At 42.8% G+C, this 15,079-nt stretch overlaps 1 long non-coding RNA gene across 1 annotated transcript in view; it reads right to left on the bottom strand.

Annotated features, from left to right (window-relative positions):
* Positions 1-3,955, bottom strand: part of LOC142829916 (uncharacterized) — a 70,105-nt gene extending 66,150 nt beyond the window's left edge. Inside the window, exon 1 of the long non-coding RNA XR_012904831.1 lies at positions 3,758-3,955. This is a non-coding gene — a long non-coding RNA (uncharacterized LOC142829916). The remainder of the gene's footprint in view (positions 1-3,757) is intronic.
* Positions 3,956-15,079: the final 11,124 nt, after the last annotated feature.

Here is a 15,079-nt window from a genome sequence, read left to right as displayed (position 1 = left end):
GAACTCAATAAACAGCAGATACATAGTGCTCACTTCAAGCTGCCACACTAAGCCTTAGGATTGGGTCATTTCTTTTCATGACCTTCAGGGGATTTTAACTGTGATGGACACTATTCTTCTTTGAATTGCAATCCTTCATACAACCCTATAAAGTTAATGGAGTTCCTTGTTGTTTAAGTTATAGCAAAATTTGGCCTTCCAGAGATTAATGCTTGAAAGCTGCTAGCACAAAAAAGGAGATTGCATTAAGATCAAAAAGTCAGTACTTATGAATTACAACTAGAGTATCTGAAATAAGAATTATTTAGATAGCTAAACTAATGGACGATCCTTTTGTGATTGTGTAACTCACACACCTAGGCTATGTCCACATTGGCGGGTTGTTGTGCCAGAAATATGCAAATGAGGCTAAGCGTGGAATATCGCCGAGCCTCATTTGCATACCTAATGAGCCGCCATTTTGCGGAAGAGGCTCTTGCGCCAGAAGGGGCTGTCTACACTGCCCCTTCTTGCGCAAGAAAAACCCTCTTGCGCAATGCCACTACACTGATTATTTTCAGGAATAACGGTATTGCGCAAGAGGGTTTTTCTTGCACAAGAAGGGGCAGTGTAGATGCTCCTTCTGGCGCCAGAGCCTCTTCCTAAAAAATGGCGGCTCATTAGGTATGCAAATGAGGCTTGGCGATATTCCACCCTTAGCCTCATTTGCATATTTGTGGCGCAACAACCCGCCAGTGTAGACATAGCTCTAGTGTGGTTACTGAGCAATGCAAGTGGTACCTAGACCACAGCAACAGTTAAGACCAAGAGACCTCTACTGCATGGGCTGGGAGCCAGCTGGCTTTTAGTTGAAAGAGTAGAGGCTCCTATACTCTACTTCAAAGGTCTCAGGTTCAAATCCACTTGGTGGTGGTTACAATTGCAGAACAAATGAAATTAAAGACTGTCTGAGAGGCTATCTACAGAGATAGTGCAGATATTAAACACTACAGGTTCTTCAGAATCATGCAGCTTAATAGAAAGGTAGAGTGTAGATTAACTGGAGATGAATGTTCAGAAGCAGAATGCACACAGCTCAAGGGTACCATGGGTGAAATCCTGACCAAATTAAGTTGTGGGGAGTTTTGCCACTGACTTCAAAGGGGTCAGAATTTCACCCCTTATAGTCTCTAAAAATACAAGGCCAGTTCTGATTTGTGTGGATGGGTGTAGCTAATGAAAGTGATATCTTTTTTAGCTAGCAAAAATCAGGTATTAATTAGCAGTGAGTGGGGAAGGTGTGATGTGCGCAGAAAAAAACATGAAAGAATGGAATAGACCAGTTTGGAAAGCACAGCAGGCAGAACAGAGTACACAGATCAGAAGAAAGTAACTGGTTGGATAGGGTAGTGTCTTGGGCTGTGTCCAGACTCAGGGGTTTTTTCGAAAAAAGTAGGCTTTTTTCGAAAAAACCTCACCTGCGTCTAGACTGCAGCCGCGTTCTTTCGAAATTAAATTGAAAAAACGCGGCTTTTCTTTCGATGGCGGTAAACCTCATTTCACGAGGAAGAACACCTTCTTTCGAAAGTTCCTCTTTCGAAAGAAGGCGTTCTTCAATGTAAATAGGGCTTCTTCGAAAGAGAGCATCCAGACTCACTGGATGCTTTCTTTCGAAGAAGCAAGCCGCTTTTTCGAAAGTTCAACGTGCAGTCTAGACGCTCTCTTTCGAAAGAGGCTCTTTCGAAAGTATCTTTTCGAAAGAGGCTTGCAGTCTAGACATAGCCCTGGAGAGGAAACTAGGAAAAACTGAAATAGTTCACTTCCAAGGAGGCAGTAGGGTTTACTGAAGAACTCTGATTTTACTGAGATTGTTGGAAAGCTATGCTTGTAGGACATCAACAGTATTTATGATATATTTATTTTATTTATGAATAGTCATTTCTATGCCATTGATCACAGTGATGAGTGATTAAATAGCCTAGATACATATATGTAAGTGTCAGTGCAACATTACAACATAGTGACATATCGTGACAAATGTCACCACTAATGTGATGATGGAGTGAAAGTCAAGGGGGCTGAGGTGATTTCTTATGCTGGTGAGAGACAAGCTTTCCAACTTACACTGAGCCCTTCTTCAGCTCTGGAAAATGGACTCAGCCTGTCATAGCTAAATACAAGATGGAACAGATTGTTTAGCTTCAGTAGTAAACACATATTTCAAGGAACCATTCAAGGTAAAGTGACCCATTAACACCCCACCAGTCATAGAGAGAAAGGAGGGGGGTTGTTAGTGGATTATAAATTGTTGTAACAAGCCATAAATCCCATGTCTCTATTCAGTCCATGATTTTTAGTGTCTATGTATGAATGTAAGCACCCAGTCTCATCTTTTGAAAGTGTTGTGCAGGTTTCCTTTGAGGATGAGGACCGAAAGGACAAGATATTGCAGTTAATGGTACCCATCCATGCAATGAGAGACCTGTCTTTGAGAGAAATAAGAGCTAGAGTAAGACAGAGATGGAATGGATGGCCTGAGCCACGGTGTGAGGAGTGGGTTTGCTCAACCAGGAAAGAGCAGCTTGTGGAGAGCATAGTTAGGGTTGCCAACTGTGGTTGGATGAAATTCCTGGAGATTTCATCATATAATCTTTAATTAAAGATTAATCTTTCATTCCTGCAGACTTCAGCACAATCTTGGAAAGTTGGCAAACCTAGGCTAAGAATGGAAAGAAGCGGCCTAAGCTGTAGAGTAGTATGGAATGTCAGTAGCTCAGGTTAGGGTCTGAGAATGAGGAAAATTAGAGATGCACCGATTCAAAAGCTTAGATATGAGCATCCCCAAACTTTGGTGTAGTTTGGATCTGGATTTGGATATAAACTTTGCAGCTTGGGCAGGCCAGTGATTAAAAACAAGCTGACTTTTTGGCAGCCTTTTTTGGATAATGATCTGCAGCATGAATCAGTCCTTGCAAACAAATGCAATTTCTCCTATGCCTGTCAGATTGTTGGAGGTGAAAAAAAAAAGATACAAAATAATGTGAACCATTTCCTAGATGTGTCCCTGCCCCACTCCCTCCCACTTCTATGCACAAACCCTGTAAGGTCTAACACCATATCACCAAATGAAAGGCACGATCCAGGCTGCTATTGCCTTTTGGATCAGCCTGTGTGTGCTGAAGCAAAGCAATCTCTTGTTGCTAGCAGCCAGGCTGTCGGAGGAAGGTAGCAGTGCGCTCTCTCACTTTGTCTTGGCAGGGCACAGCCATCAGACGAAGTGGGAGGAAGAAACATTAACTCCAACAGCTGTTTCTTGACCCCGGCTGTCAGTCTGCCCGAGAATACATTTTTGGAGAGTCCCATTCGGAAACAAAGAGGGAGTTTTCGGGCGCGGAGAAGTTGGGTGACCCAAGGGGCCGCAGCCCAAAGCAGCAGGGGAGGCGCTGCTCGCACTTCACACGCAGCCTGCCTGCCTCTGCTGTGCGCAGGCAGGATGGAGCAAAGTAACTTGAAAGCTCCCCACTCGGCTCCCTTGCCTGCAGCTCTCCCCCCCCCCCCAACGCGCACACACACATCCAGCGCCAGTGCTAAGAGCCGTAGCTAGACTACAGTAATTCCCCAGCATGGGCGGCTTGAAACTGCTCGGGCTGAATAGCATTTGCTGTTCCGTCCCCGCGGCCGCCTCCCGCCGTCCCTGCAAGAGCCGCTCTCTCGTTCTCCTGGAAGTTGTGCTGACACAGTCTCGCTGCCACAAGAAGTTTGTCAACATCAAACTTACCCTGTGCGCGGTACGTTCACCTTCCGCCAGCATTTTCTCTATTAAAACAGCAGCACCCTCTCGCCATGCCAATGCCTCTTCCCTGCCCGGGAGGCAAGGGAAGCATCGCCTAGGCAGAAATGGCGCATTTGATTGTCTGCAGCAACTCGGTCTGAGCTGGGGGGGGAGGACAAGAAGAACCCATAGGTTTAATTGCAGTTTTTGTCACACAGTTTGAGGTAGATTTTTTATATGCATGGGAAGTGGCAAGCAGCCTTTGCTTTTTAGGAGTGGAACAGAGGTTACATGGAAATAGTGGCATGGCAAAGCCAGGGATGTTCACACACAGACATATGCCTGCAAACCATTTGCTCGAGCCACCCTTTGAACAAAGAAGGGTCGAACATAGCTCTTCTTCTTGAAAATGAACATAAATATGTCAGAGTGGAAATTACTGTCATTTGTATTATGCACGAGCAATTACTCTGCCACCTTGGTTGGCTATGCAGCATAAAACTTCAACCAAGTCATTTTCCTAATCAGAGACACGAACAGGTTTGCTGCAAGTTACTGCTGCATAATTTTTAGCTTTTACTGGCTTGATGCACTTGGAGTTCCCCCAAGGCTTTTAAAGAGGAAGATTAACTCTTTGCATTCCTAAGAATGCATGCTGTGCATGCACAGCCCTGTGCAGTATTGCAATCTACTTGAAAATAATGGGCCTGCTTGCAAAGATAGGACCCTGGGCATGCATGAAGTCATGACCTGAAGGGGTTAAAGAAGGAAGAAAATGAAACAAGCATTCAGTTGGTTCAAAACTGTGACACTGTAAAACTATTACAACTGTTCATCCCTTCCCCCATTTAACTTTTTATTTAGGTATTTTTAGCAGTCTCAGACATTTGTAACTACATATAGAGAGAATGTGTGCTAAATGTATGGACTTGATCCTGTGAGATGCTGAGCATTCTGGACCAATCTAAGGAAGCACTTAAAGCAAATGTTTACCTTTGAAGAACTGAGTAGTTTCATTGACTGAGTGCTTAACATCTTACAGGAATAAGACCCTAACAGAAGATTACAGAAATCTCTGTGCAACACCCATATCATCCTTGTTAGATTGGTGCCACCAACATGCCATACATTCTTCTACTAATATTTAACAGAAATCCATCAGTGCCCAATTAAGATGGTGCAAAAAAGGACTAGAAAGAGAAATGAAATATTAAAAGGAAGATGTTTGTGGGCATGTGTTTGTTGGAGGAGAGCCAAGAAAGAGTATTTTGAGTAGACTCAAAGAATGAGATTTCCATCAGTAGCTGTCACTAAACATCAATTTTGGCATACGCATACATGGAGGGAAAATATTTCCATTGATAATCAATTTACAGATAGGTAAAGTAAGAAAAATGCTGCTTGAGGACTGTGAGTCTGATTTAAGATTATTTATTTTATATATTTTGACACAAGCTGATAATTTAAATTATTCTTTTGAGCCTTCCCATAATTTCCCACAGCTGAAAATATAAATGGATAAGATTTGCTATTGCCCATCAAAATAATACTAAACAAATTCTGGTAGACCTACTTATTGAGAGATATGTCAGGGCAACCAGTTTATGAGACAAAAATCTGTCAGATACGGTCCATTCTTGCCAATGCATGAAGTGATAGTCCCTTCCAGTCCTATATTTTTATGGTTCCGAGGACTGAGACAATCAGCTTTACTTATTTTACAGTAGACAGCAAGTCACTGTACCTGACCAACTTTTAAAATGAAACTTTTTCATATTTCGGTAACAAAGGACAATTTCTGATTCTGTAAACTAAAATGGGAATACTTGCCCACTCTCCCACTTTATATAAAGAATGGTGTTATTTTGATTTGGAAAACACTGTGTACAGTCTGTATACATAAGGTTTTTTGCAGACTATGAGGAGGAAGAGGAGGTTGCTTGAGGGTTTGGAACATTTATATTTTGGGGTAATATTTTTGTATTTTATTATGTGACTTTTACATTTATGGATAGGTGCCCAGAGCATAGGATGGGTTTTTATAGATAAGTTTATAAATACAAAGACATACATTTTAATTGATTGTCAACTTGATTGCTGTTAAGGTTCCTTGAACTCATGCATAAGCATTGCCTGTTATGAAGGTGGCCACACTTACCATTTCACCAAGCCACATATGACAATCTTTAGCCCCACTCCTGCTGAAGCCCTAAAGCCCTGCTCCCTCCCCACTGGGCAGAAGCCCCTACCCCACCATCTCCCTGCAAGACAGAGGTCCCAAACTCTCCCCCCACCATTCTGGGAGGCAGAGAATGGGGGGAGATGTTGCGGCTTGAAAGCTGCATTTTAATGGTAAGCTGCAGTAAGGCTCACAAGCCAGAGTTTGGCCACCTCTGCCCTATTATTTTAAATGCATATGCTACTACTATTAATAATAATAATAATAATAATAATAATAAAATGTCATTGAAATATTTCAAGAGATTGGTGTTGCATAAAGAGAAACCAATGAAATATACCTTTCTTTGCTATGAAAGGAACATCTTATTGTCAAGTACATTCCACACTTGAAGTTTCAAGATGAACAAATTGACCTTTTTTCTTTTAATATGTTTCTGATTTAACACTGTTGAATTTTGTGGGTATGGTTTTTGTTTTAAATCTTAACCTGACATGATGTCTGAACAATCCAAATAACAATTGTGGGGTATGTCTGGAGTGGAGAAACAGACATGACAAGGTAAATTTTCCAAATACATTTGTAACTTGAATGTTTAGGGTACACTGTAAAGTATATTTTATTTTAAAAATAAATCTTAGTTTGTTTCTTGGGATTTTGCCATCTCATCCAAGATAAATTATATTTAAATCACATGTTTAAGAATCATAGAATCATAAATCTGGAAGAGACCTCAGGAGGTCATCAAGTCCAGCCCCCTGCCTAAGGCAGGACCAATCCCAACTAAATCAACCCAGCCAGGGCTTTGAGACTTGAAAACCTCTAGGGAAATACATTTAAAAATTGATTTTTTATTTTATAGCGTAAGCAAAATATCTGTATTGTATGGGTAATAGCCACAGTTCCCAGAACTGATAGGAAATTCACATACTTTAATGATATAACTCAAATCTGGGCTGTCATTTATTCCATATTTCTCATAATATTTTTTTATTTATCCAAATTCTATCTATCTATCTATCTATCTATCTATCTATCTATCTATCTATCTATCTATCTATCTATCTAATCACACTGACTTCAGTGGTGCAGCATTGGTCCTATAAAGAAGGAGAGGACAAGAGTGAAGGATCATAGAAATCAAGATCTTCCATGGTACAAAGAGACTAATAATGTTCATGCTTTTCCAAAAATTTCTCTCCCACTTTATTTTTCCTCCTTTGCTACTACTAATAATCTGCTGCTTTGTTGAACAGTCCGTTTGTATAGTATTGATGCCAATTTTAACCTGAGATTACTTTGCCTGAAGTTGAAAACTGTTGATGTTTTGTAATCTGTAGTGTTTCTACATGTTTAGCAGTACAGTTAATCTATATTTATGTTTAGTTAAATATGTATAATGCTAAAATAGACAAGAAAGGCTGCAAACATAGATTTGAAGACTCTTGTAAGAATTATAATTTAAATTAACTAGAAATATATTTAATATTCAAAATGTATTTTCTCTGAAAAACTGCATATTAGTATATTTTTTGTATTATTTCTACAGACATTTCTTCACTTACAAGGTAAAAATATTAAAGTCAGTTTTGATGTCTCACAGTTTCTGTATTTGGGTGTACGTGGGCAAATTCAGTTCTTTATTCCTGCTTATATTGGTTGCCATTCTACTTGCAATTAATCATGTGTAGTATTTTAAGCATTACCCTCAGTGATCTAAAGGAAATTTAAAATGTTTCTTTTTTATAAAAGAAACATTTTGGCTTATTTTAAATTATGGAATTTTGTAGATAATGCTCCAAATGACCTCTTAGTACAGGCATGTCAAACTTGAAGCCTACTGAGGGCAGTACAAATGAAAACTGATAGCTTTCAGGGCCACCAAAGAAAATGTATTTTATCAGAAAGTCGTAATTATTTATTATTATTATTGATTATGTTTTAGGTATATTTTATAATATTTTTTCAGGTCTTTTTTTAATGTAATACAATAATTTGATGTATAAAATTGTTATTTGCTCATATAAAATAATTTTTAATTTAAATATAAATTTAAGGTACTTTTTAATTTTTTATATAATACATAACTTGTTTTGTTGAAATAAAAACAAGTATAGACCGTGGTTAATCGAATAGAACACGCTTCTGTGAAAATTTCAGATACTTTGTAAGTTTGAGATTTTGCATAAACATGTAATTATTCGTGCAATTGCAAAAATTGACATTTATTTATTGATATAAACTTAATATACATTTTGTGATTTTATTTGGGAATGAATAAAACAAAAATATTAACAAAATAACCCCTTCCTCTCCCCCAGAGCCAGGCACTCCAATGCCCCCATTCTGACTCAATCCTCCTCTGCTCCCCCAGAGCCAGGCACCCCCAACGTAATGCCTTCCCCTTCCCCCAGGCACTCCCAGCCCCCTCAACCTAACCCCTCCCATTCTCTCAAAGCCAGGCTCCCCCAACCCAATGCCTCCTCCCCTCCCCCACCTGCCCCGTGCAGAGCAGCCCAGCTGGCCGTGAGCACATGCTGGGTGCAGAGTGGCCAGGTTGGCTGTGAGTGCATGCTCAGAGTGCCCAGTGCAGAGTAGCCCGGCAGCTGTGACCATGTGCTGGGTGCTGTGCGCAGAGCGGTCCCAGCCATGAGCAGTCGCTGCGGCACAGAGCGGCCCGACCGGCTGTGATCTGAACTCAGCCACGTGCTCCAAATGGCCAGTGGGCCACACTTTATTCCTTTATAAAAATGTACTGGCAGGACGCAAAAAATGTCAATCGGAACACATGTGGCCTGCCAAATGCCAGTTTGACATGCCTGTCTTAATATGTGGCTTGCTTAATGAATATATACAAGAAGAGAAAATAAGCATCTGAATGGTGGATTTAATGTTTCAGTGGCTCTTAAAAGTGTGATTGTGGTCAGAAAATTGATGCTATAAAAATATATTAGAGTTCTATATTTCTAGTCCATTAATGATGCAGCTCCAGACAGGATTGTACTAACTGCCAGGAGTACAAGCTCAACCCTGTATGTAAAAATCCTGCTACAGAACTGTCTTTTTGCAAGATACAGTATCACCATTAGCAAGTCTGGAATAAGAAACAAAGTTGAGCATTTTGTTCATGATGATATAAGACCAATAAAGATCCATTTTGTACTAGCCTAAATTCCTGTTCCTGCCCAACTCTTTCTATGAGCATTAGATCTCAACACTGACAGTAGCAGTAAACTTGATTTTGTCTATCAACTCAATAAATAACAACATACCAGAAGTATTATGGGCAATACCAAGGTGCACTATTCACAAAATAACTTTTCTGACCATTTAAATACGTCAATATGTAATATATCAGAAAAATACTTAGTAGCATTTTCCATATGATTCTCTGTCAACCATTATTGAGCACAGGCAATTGTTTCTGAAAGGTCTTGGTCACTCAAGACTGTAGATCACTAAAAAGGACTGTGAAATACTATATTTGGGTCCATGATTGTACTGTAAGGATGGATGATCAAATCTTACTTATCTTTGCTGCTCTATAACTGCAGAACCTGACTCTGTGACCTGAACATACACTGTGCCAGAGAAGTGCTGGTCATATCCTAAAAAACCCCAGCACCGGCTCCGTGGTGCTGTTTCCCCTGCCCACGCTGCTGCCTTTATCAGAAGCAGCAGCACAGGGGGGAGGGGCTGTTACAAAGTAACCTCTGTCCACAGGGAGCTCAGACCCCCGTGGACAGGGGCTGCTGCCAGATCAGCCACAGAGCAGACAGAAGCGCACTGTGGCAGCTGCCCCCTCCCTCCCAGCAGCCTCTGTGCACAGGGAGCTCGGACCCCCCCCCCCCCCCCATGGACAAGGGCTGCTGCCACCATACACTGTGCCTCTGTATCAGAGGCAGCAGCGCAGAGCGGCAGGCAGCCAGTTTGCAAGGGGATCTGCTTTTTAAATTGGCTCTCCTTGAGGACTGGCTCCCATCTGAAAACCCACACTGCTGCCTCTGGGAGTGGGAGTGGGGCCAGATTGCACTGACTGCCGGCCCTGCCCCCAGGGATTATAGAATAGTTGACTAACTGCTAATAATTCATGACGTTAGTTGACTATTCTATTACCAGCTATCTAACGCCCCTATAACGGACCTGCATATTCTTTAATACTGGGCCCGTGGACTGTACAATTGAGACACTTAACAGTCAGTCTATAGCAGTGCTGCATCATTGGAAACATTCTCTATCAGAGAACAAGTAAACATGGCTCCCCCTGGACTAAGTTGGAGAACACTGCTCTAAAGCAACACAGTTGTTGTTGCACAGTAATACTCCAGGGATTAAGAGTGCTCCGAGACCCTGGGATATTGGGAGTATTATGATTCATATAATGTTCTCACATTGTATAATGAAAGTATCTACACATTAAAAGTGTTTCAGTTAAAAATGAGAAAGGTTATATCAAACAAAAAGCCTTATTTAAAAAAGGACTGAAGTTGAAAGCATGTTTCATTGGATTTCAATATTATGCTTTCTTTATACAAATTCTAGACATTTTACAATACCCAAATATTAGAATGTCTGGAAATAAGTAGTTAAACGAATAGGAAATGAATAGTTAAATGATGTAGCTAGTTCCCCACAGCCATATGAGTATTCATCACTGTCTCCCCCACCCAACTTATACACCTACCCAACCTTAACTTCTGCCCATTGTTTTGTTCTGTAAAGATAATAAGATGCATTCTGTTTTTATGTATTGTGAAATATGTAATAAGGATTTCAAAAGACATATAGCTCCAGGGTTCATTAATTTATGTCAGAATTCTGTATGTTCTCTCATAAAGTAATGTGTTGGTGGAGAAAAAGAACATTTTATATGAACTGAATTGGAATGATTGATCTGTTTGGAGTTATGGAATGTGTTGATTATATGATGTTGTAGGCTTAGGTAAATGTAGGTAGACTAGCAAGTTTGTATTTTTAACTATACTGTTTCACATTTACCATATGTGGGGTCTTTTTGTGATGAGTAATGTTGTGGTATGTGTTAGAATTATATTGAAAAAATATTTGTTGAATAGAAAAGGTATTTTTTGACTGAAGAGAGCTATCACATTAAAATGTAGAGACATGTAATGGTCACATATGTCTACACAAATTTTAATGATGTAAATTATTAGTAGTGTAAATCGGGGGAATAATATGAGGATGAAAGATTATATAGACATGGCAGAAAAACTAGCTTACCCACTTGTTCAGGGTAAGCATGTTTGGCTGGGCAAACAGTCAGAATGAGGTTAGGAAGCCTTTAGCTCCTCCCATGGAATTGAGCAGGAAGAACAGAACATTATAAGTGCTGCTGGTGGGTTTTTTTAACAAGAACGTATGAGGAATTTGGAGAAAAAGAACATCTGAACTAAAGATGTTAAATAGCGACTAACTGATTAATCACTTTGCATCAATTATTCGATTAGTCGATAGTGCGATTCTGCCTTTGAAGTGTAGCAACAGCCCTAGGGCTCTTGCTACACTTCAGAGGTGAAAGCGTGTGGAGCCTGGGATCAGCTGGGGACTCCAGCTGATCCTGGGCTCTATACAGTGCTGCTGCTTTGAAATGTCTTGAGGAGCCTGACGCTGGGCTCCCCACAGCATTTCAAAGAAGCAGCGCTGCAGGGAGCCCGGGGTCAGTGGGGGAGTCCATAGCTGCCGCATTGAAATGCTGGGGGGAGCCTGAACATCTGAACTAAGGATGTTAAATAGTGACTAACTGACTAATTGAATAGTCAATGCATTTTGCATCAACTATTCGATTAGCTGATAGGGCGATTTCGCCTTTCACAGCTCTAGGGCTCTTGTTACACTTCAAAGGCAGAATCGCCCTGTCAACTAATATTGACCGATAAAGGCAGAGAGTGGGGGGGGGGGACGAGAGGGGGGAAGAGGGAGTCTGTGTGGAGTTGTCACAGTAGAGACAGTATTGGGGGAAACCAGCTTTTAAGCCGGCTCCCCCCAGAACAGGCTCCTGTCCTCCCCTTGCTTCCTCTGCTACAGAGGCAGCGGGGGAGTGAGGAGTTCTCGACTGCTTGTGTACATCCCTACCCTGCTTAGAACCCAATGGTCCGAAGTAATGTGGGGTCAGGCATAGCAGAAGTGGGACAAACAATTCCCAAATTGGGGGGTGAAAACCAGAATGGGTGCTGGTATGAGGTCCCCGGGTTTACTCTCAAAAAAGGGGCTTGGGTCCCTGCTGGTGTTTGGAGGGCCCCTGCTCTTGCTCTGGCATCATCTATTAAACTTGCCCTGACACTTTGTTGGCTTCTTTGCATCGAGGGGCAGTGTAGACATGTGAGGGAGGCTGGAAGGGCTTCTGTTGTGGAGCAAGGGTGTGAATACCCAGGCTCTTGAGTGTGGCCATGGTATCCTTCAATCTGTGCAGTGCATAGCATCCACTAACAACCCTGCGGAGTCAAAGGTGTTGCCCAGGCTGGTGTTTTTGAAATGGAGTTTGTAATTCAAAATGGAGTCTGCTGATCCCTTTTCACCTAAACAGTGTCTCTTCCCACCAAAACCACCCTGAAGAAGGCTTTGCACTACACTCTTTGGCCTCTGCACATGGCACCAGACCTATGGACCCCGCACTAATACCATGTGTGCGCATCCCAGTTATGCACCCGACCCTCTTTTCCTGTGCACACCGCCCAATTACTTTGCACCCTACATGCTAACCCAGTTTTCCCGCCTTGACATCTTTATAAACCCTTCTCTGAGGAGAGATCGGGTTGTTTCTCCTTCGTCTGTCTATGTGCGTCGTTGTCTACCCTGAGGAGCCCATTCATCCATTCCTGCGTGACCTGATTGGGACTATCCAGATCCAGTGGTGTTACTTCGAGGTGTGAGGGAAACCTCCTCCTTTTATCCAGCACTTTGGGATTTTGGATTATTATCACGGGTCCTGCTTATAATGGACATTCAGACAAGGACTGGTGTCTACCAACTCTAAGCCTCAGTTCACATGGAAGGCGAGGATTGATCCCGAGCACTCTGGATCCTGGATCGCCAGACCATCGTCGAGGGGGATCTCCCTGCTGTCCTCCCTCAAGGCTTCCCATTAGCCACGAGGTAGAAGGTCGCAGGTATCTATCGCCACCTTCAGACCTTTGTAAAATATAACCTTCTGTGTACGGGATCTTTCCTATCTCCTTTTCTTCTGGGCTAGGGCGGGACATTTACTGTTTTATTGTTGGTTGATACGTGTTCACATCTTTTAAAATATATGGTTTGGCTCTAAATTCTGTCTCAGACCTGATTTGTGACTAGCTGTTCACCAGTGATAGATATGGGTACCAGGTCGAATCTGGTTTCTGTGAGGGAGGCGCATTAGGCTTTAATTAATTGCCCACAGCAATTGTTTACCTCAGCCTTCCGGGTAACAAAGGGCAAGTCCTGGATGGTGGTCTGTACTTCAGGTGGAATGTTGAACATCTGTACTCACACCAAATGCCTCATGGTGATGGCCATGGCCACAATATGGGCAGCCAAGTTGTTGGAAACCAGGGCTGCTTATAGTGCTGTATGGGAGACCTCCCTAACCTCCTCGAGGATGGCAGTGAACTCAGCACGAGAGTCCTGGGGTAGCAGTTCCTTGACTTTAACTAGAGGTGTTCCTATCCCTTTTGGGTGACCCCCTTGGCCTTGAATGGGATGGAGGCTGGCATTTGCCACAGCACCTCTATAGTGTTGATAATGGACTTAATGAGGGGCAGCACCACTCTCTGCTGTGGAGGATATCCACCATGGGATCCAAATCCTCCACCCCCTCCTCTGCCTGTAGTTGCAGATTTTGTGCCATCCTGTGTACTGTGTCCTGGTAGACCCTGAGATGCAGGATATACTAGATGCCACCTTGCTGTTCCAGCAACTGTTATGAGTGATGAGAAGAAACTGAGGGTATGTCTACACTACCCTCCTAGTTCAAACTAGGAGGGTAATGTAGGCATACCGCACTTGCAAATGAAGCCCGGGATTTGAATTTCCCGGGCTTCATATGCATAAACTGGGCGCCGCCATTTTAAAATCCCCGCTCGTTCGAACGCCGTGCCGTGCGGCTACACGCGGCACGAACTAGGTAGTTCGGACTAGGCTTCCTAGTCCGAACTACCGTTACTCCTCGTGGAATGAGGAGTAACGGTAGTTCAGACTAGGAAGCCTAGTCCGAACTACCTAGTTCGTGCCGCGTGTAGCCGCGCGGCACAAGGTTCGAACGAGCAGGGATTTAAAAATGGCGGCGCCCAGTTTATGCAAATGAAGCCCGGGAAATTCAAATCCCGGGCTTCATTTGCAAGTGCGGTATGCCTACATTACCCCGCTAGTTCGAACTAGAGGGGTAGTGTAGACATACCCTGAGAGGGTCGGGGGTCAGCTGTGCCATATATACATTGCTGCAGCAGCACCACTTTAGGGGATTCCACTGCTGGCTCTACAGATGTCACAAGGGTAAAACCTTTCTGGAGATCCTGCACGTGCACACATGTATTGGAGCGCACATGAGCAATCACTCCAAGGACTGGGACTGGCATCTGGGAGTGGCAACTAGGACAGATTAGATTGGATAAGCACACAGGACTGGCTGGGGAAAAAGACTGGGACTAAGAACCAGTTGGTCTGGAGAGGGAGGGGAGTAGTGAGGGAGTTCAGATCTGATGGAGAGCCAAGATATGGGGGGACAACTGGGGCTTTCAGTGTTCAGAGACTGGAACAAAGAGCTGGGGATGGGATGGACAATGATATGGAAAAAGTAGCTTAGGGTGGGAGATTTGGATTGGGACCCAGTGGAAACAGGAAATGTGAATGGGGGTATGTCTACACTACAAAGTTAATTCGAACTAACGGATGTTAGTTCGAATTAACTTTGATAGGCGCTACACTAGCGCTCCGCTAGTTCGAACTTAATTCGAACTAGCGGAGTGCTTAGTTCGAACTAGGTAAACCTCATTCTACGAGGACTAAGCCTAGTTCTAACTTACTAGTTCGAATTAAGGGGTGTGTAGCCCCTTAATTCGAACTAGTGGGAGGCTAGCCCTCCCCAGCTTTCCCTGGTGGCCACTCTGGCCAACACCAGATAAACTCGTCTGCCCCCCTCCCAGCCCCGAACCTCT

This window comes from Pelodiscus sinensis, chromosome 6 (assembly GCF_049634645.1).
Source record: "Pelodiscus sinensis isolate JC-2024 chromosome 6, ASM4963464v1, whole genome shotgun sequence".
Classification (NCBI taxonomy): domain Eukaryota; kingdom Metazoa; phylum Chordata; order Testudines; family Trionychidae; genus Pelodiscus; species Pelodiscus sinensis.
Note: the sequence above shows the minus strand (reverse complement) of the source record. Positions and strands in the feature narration are given on the sequence as shown.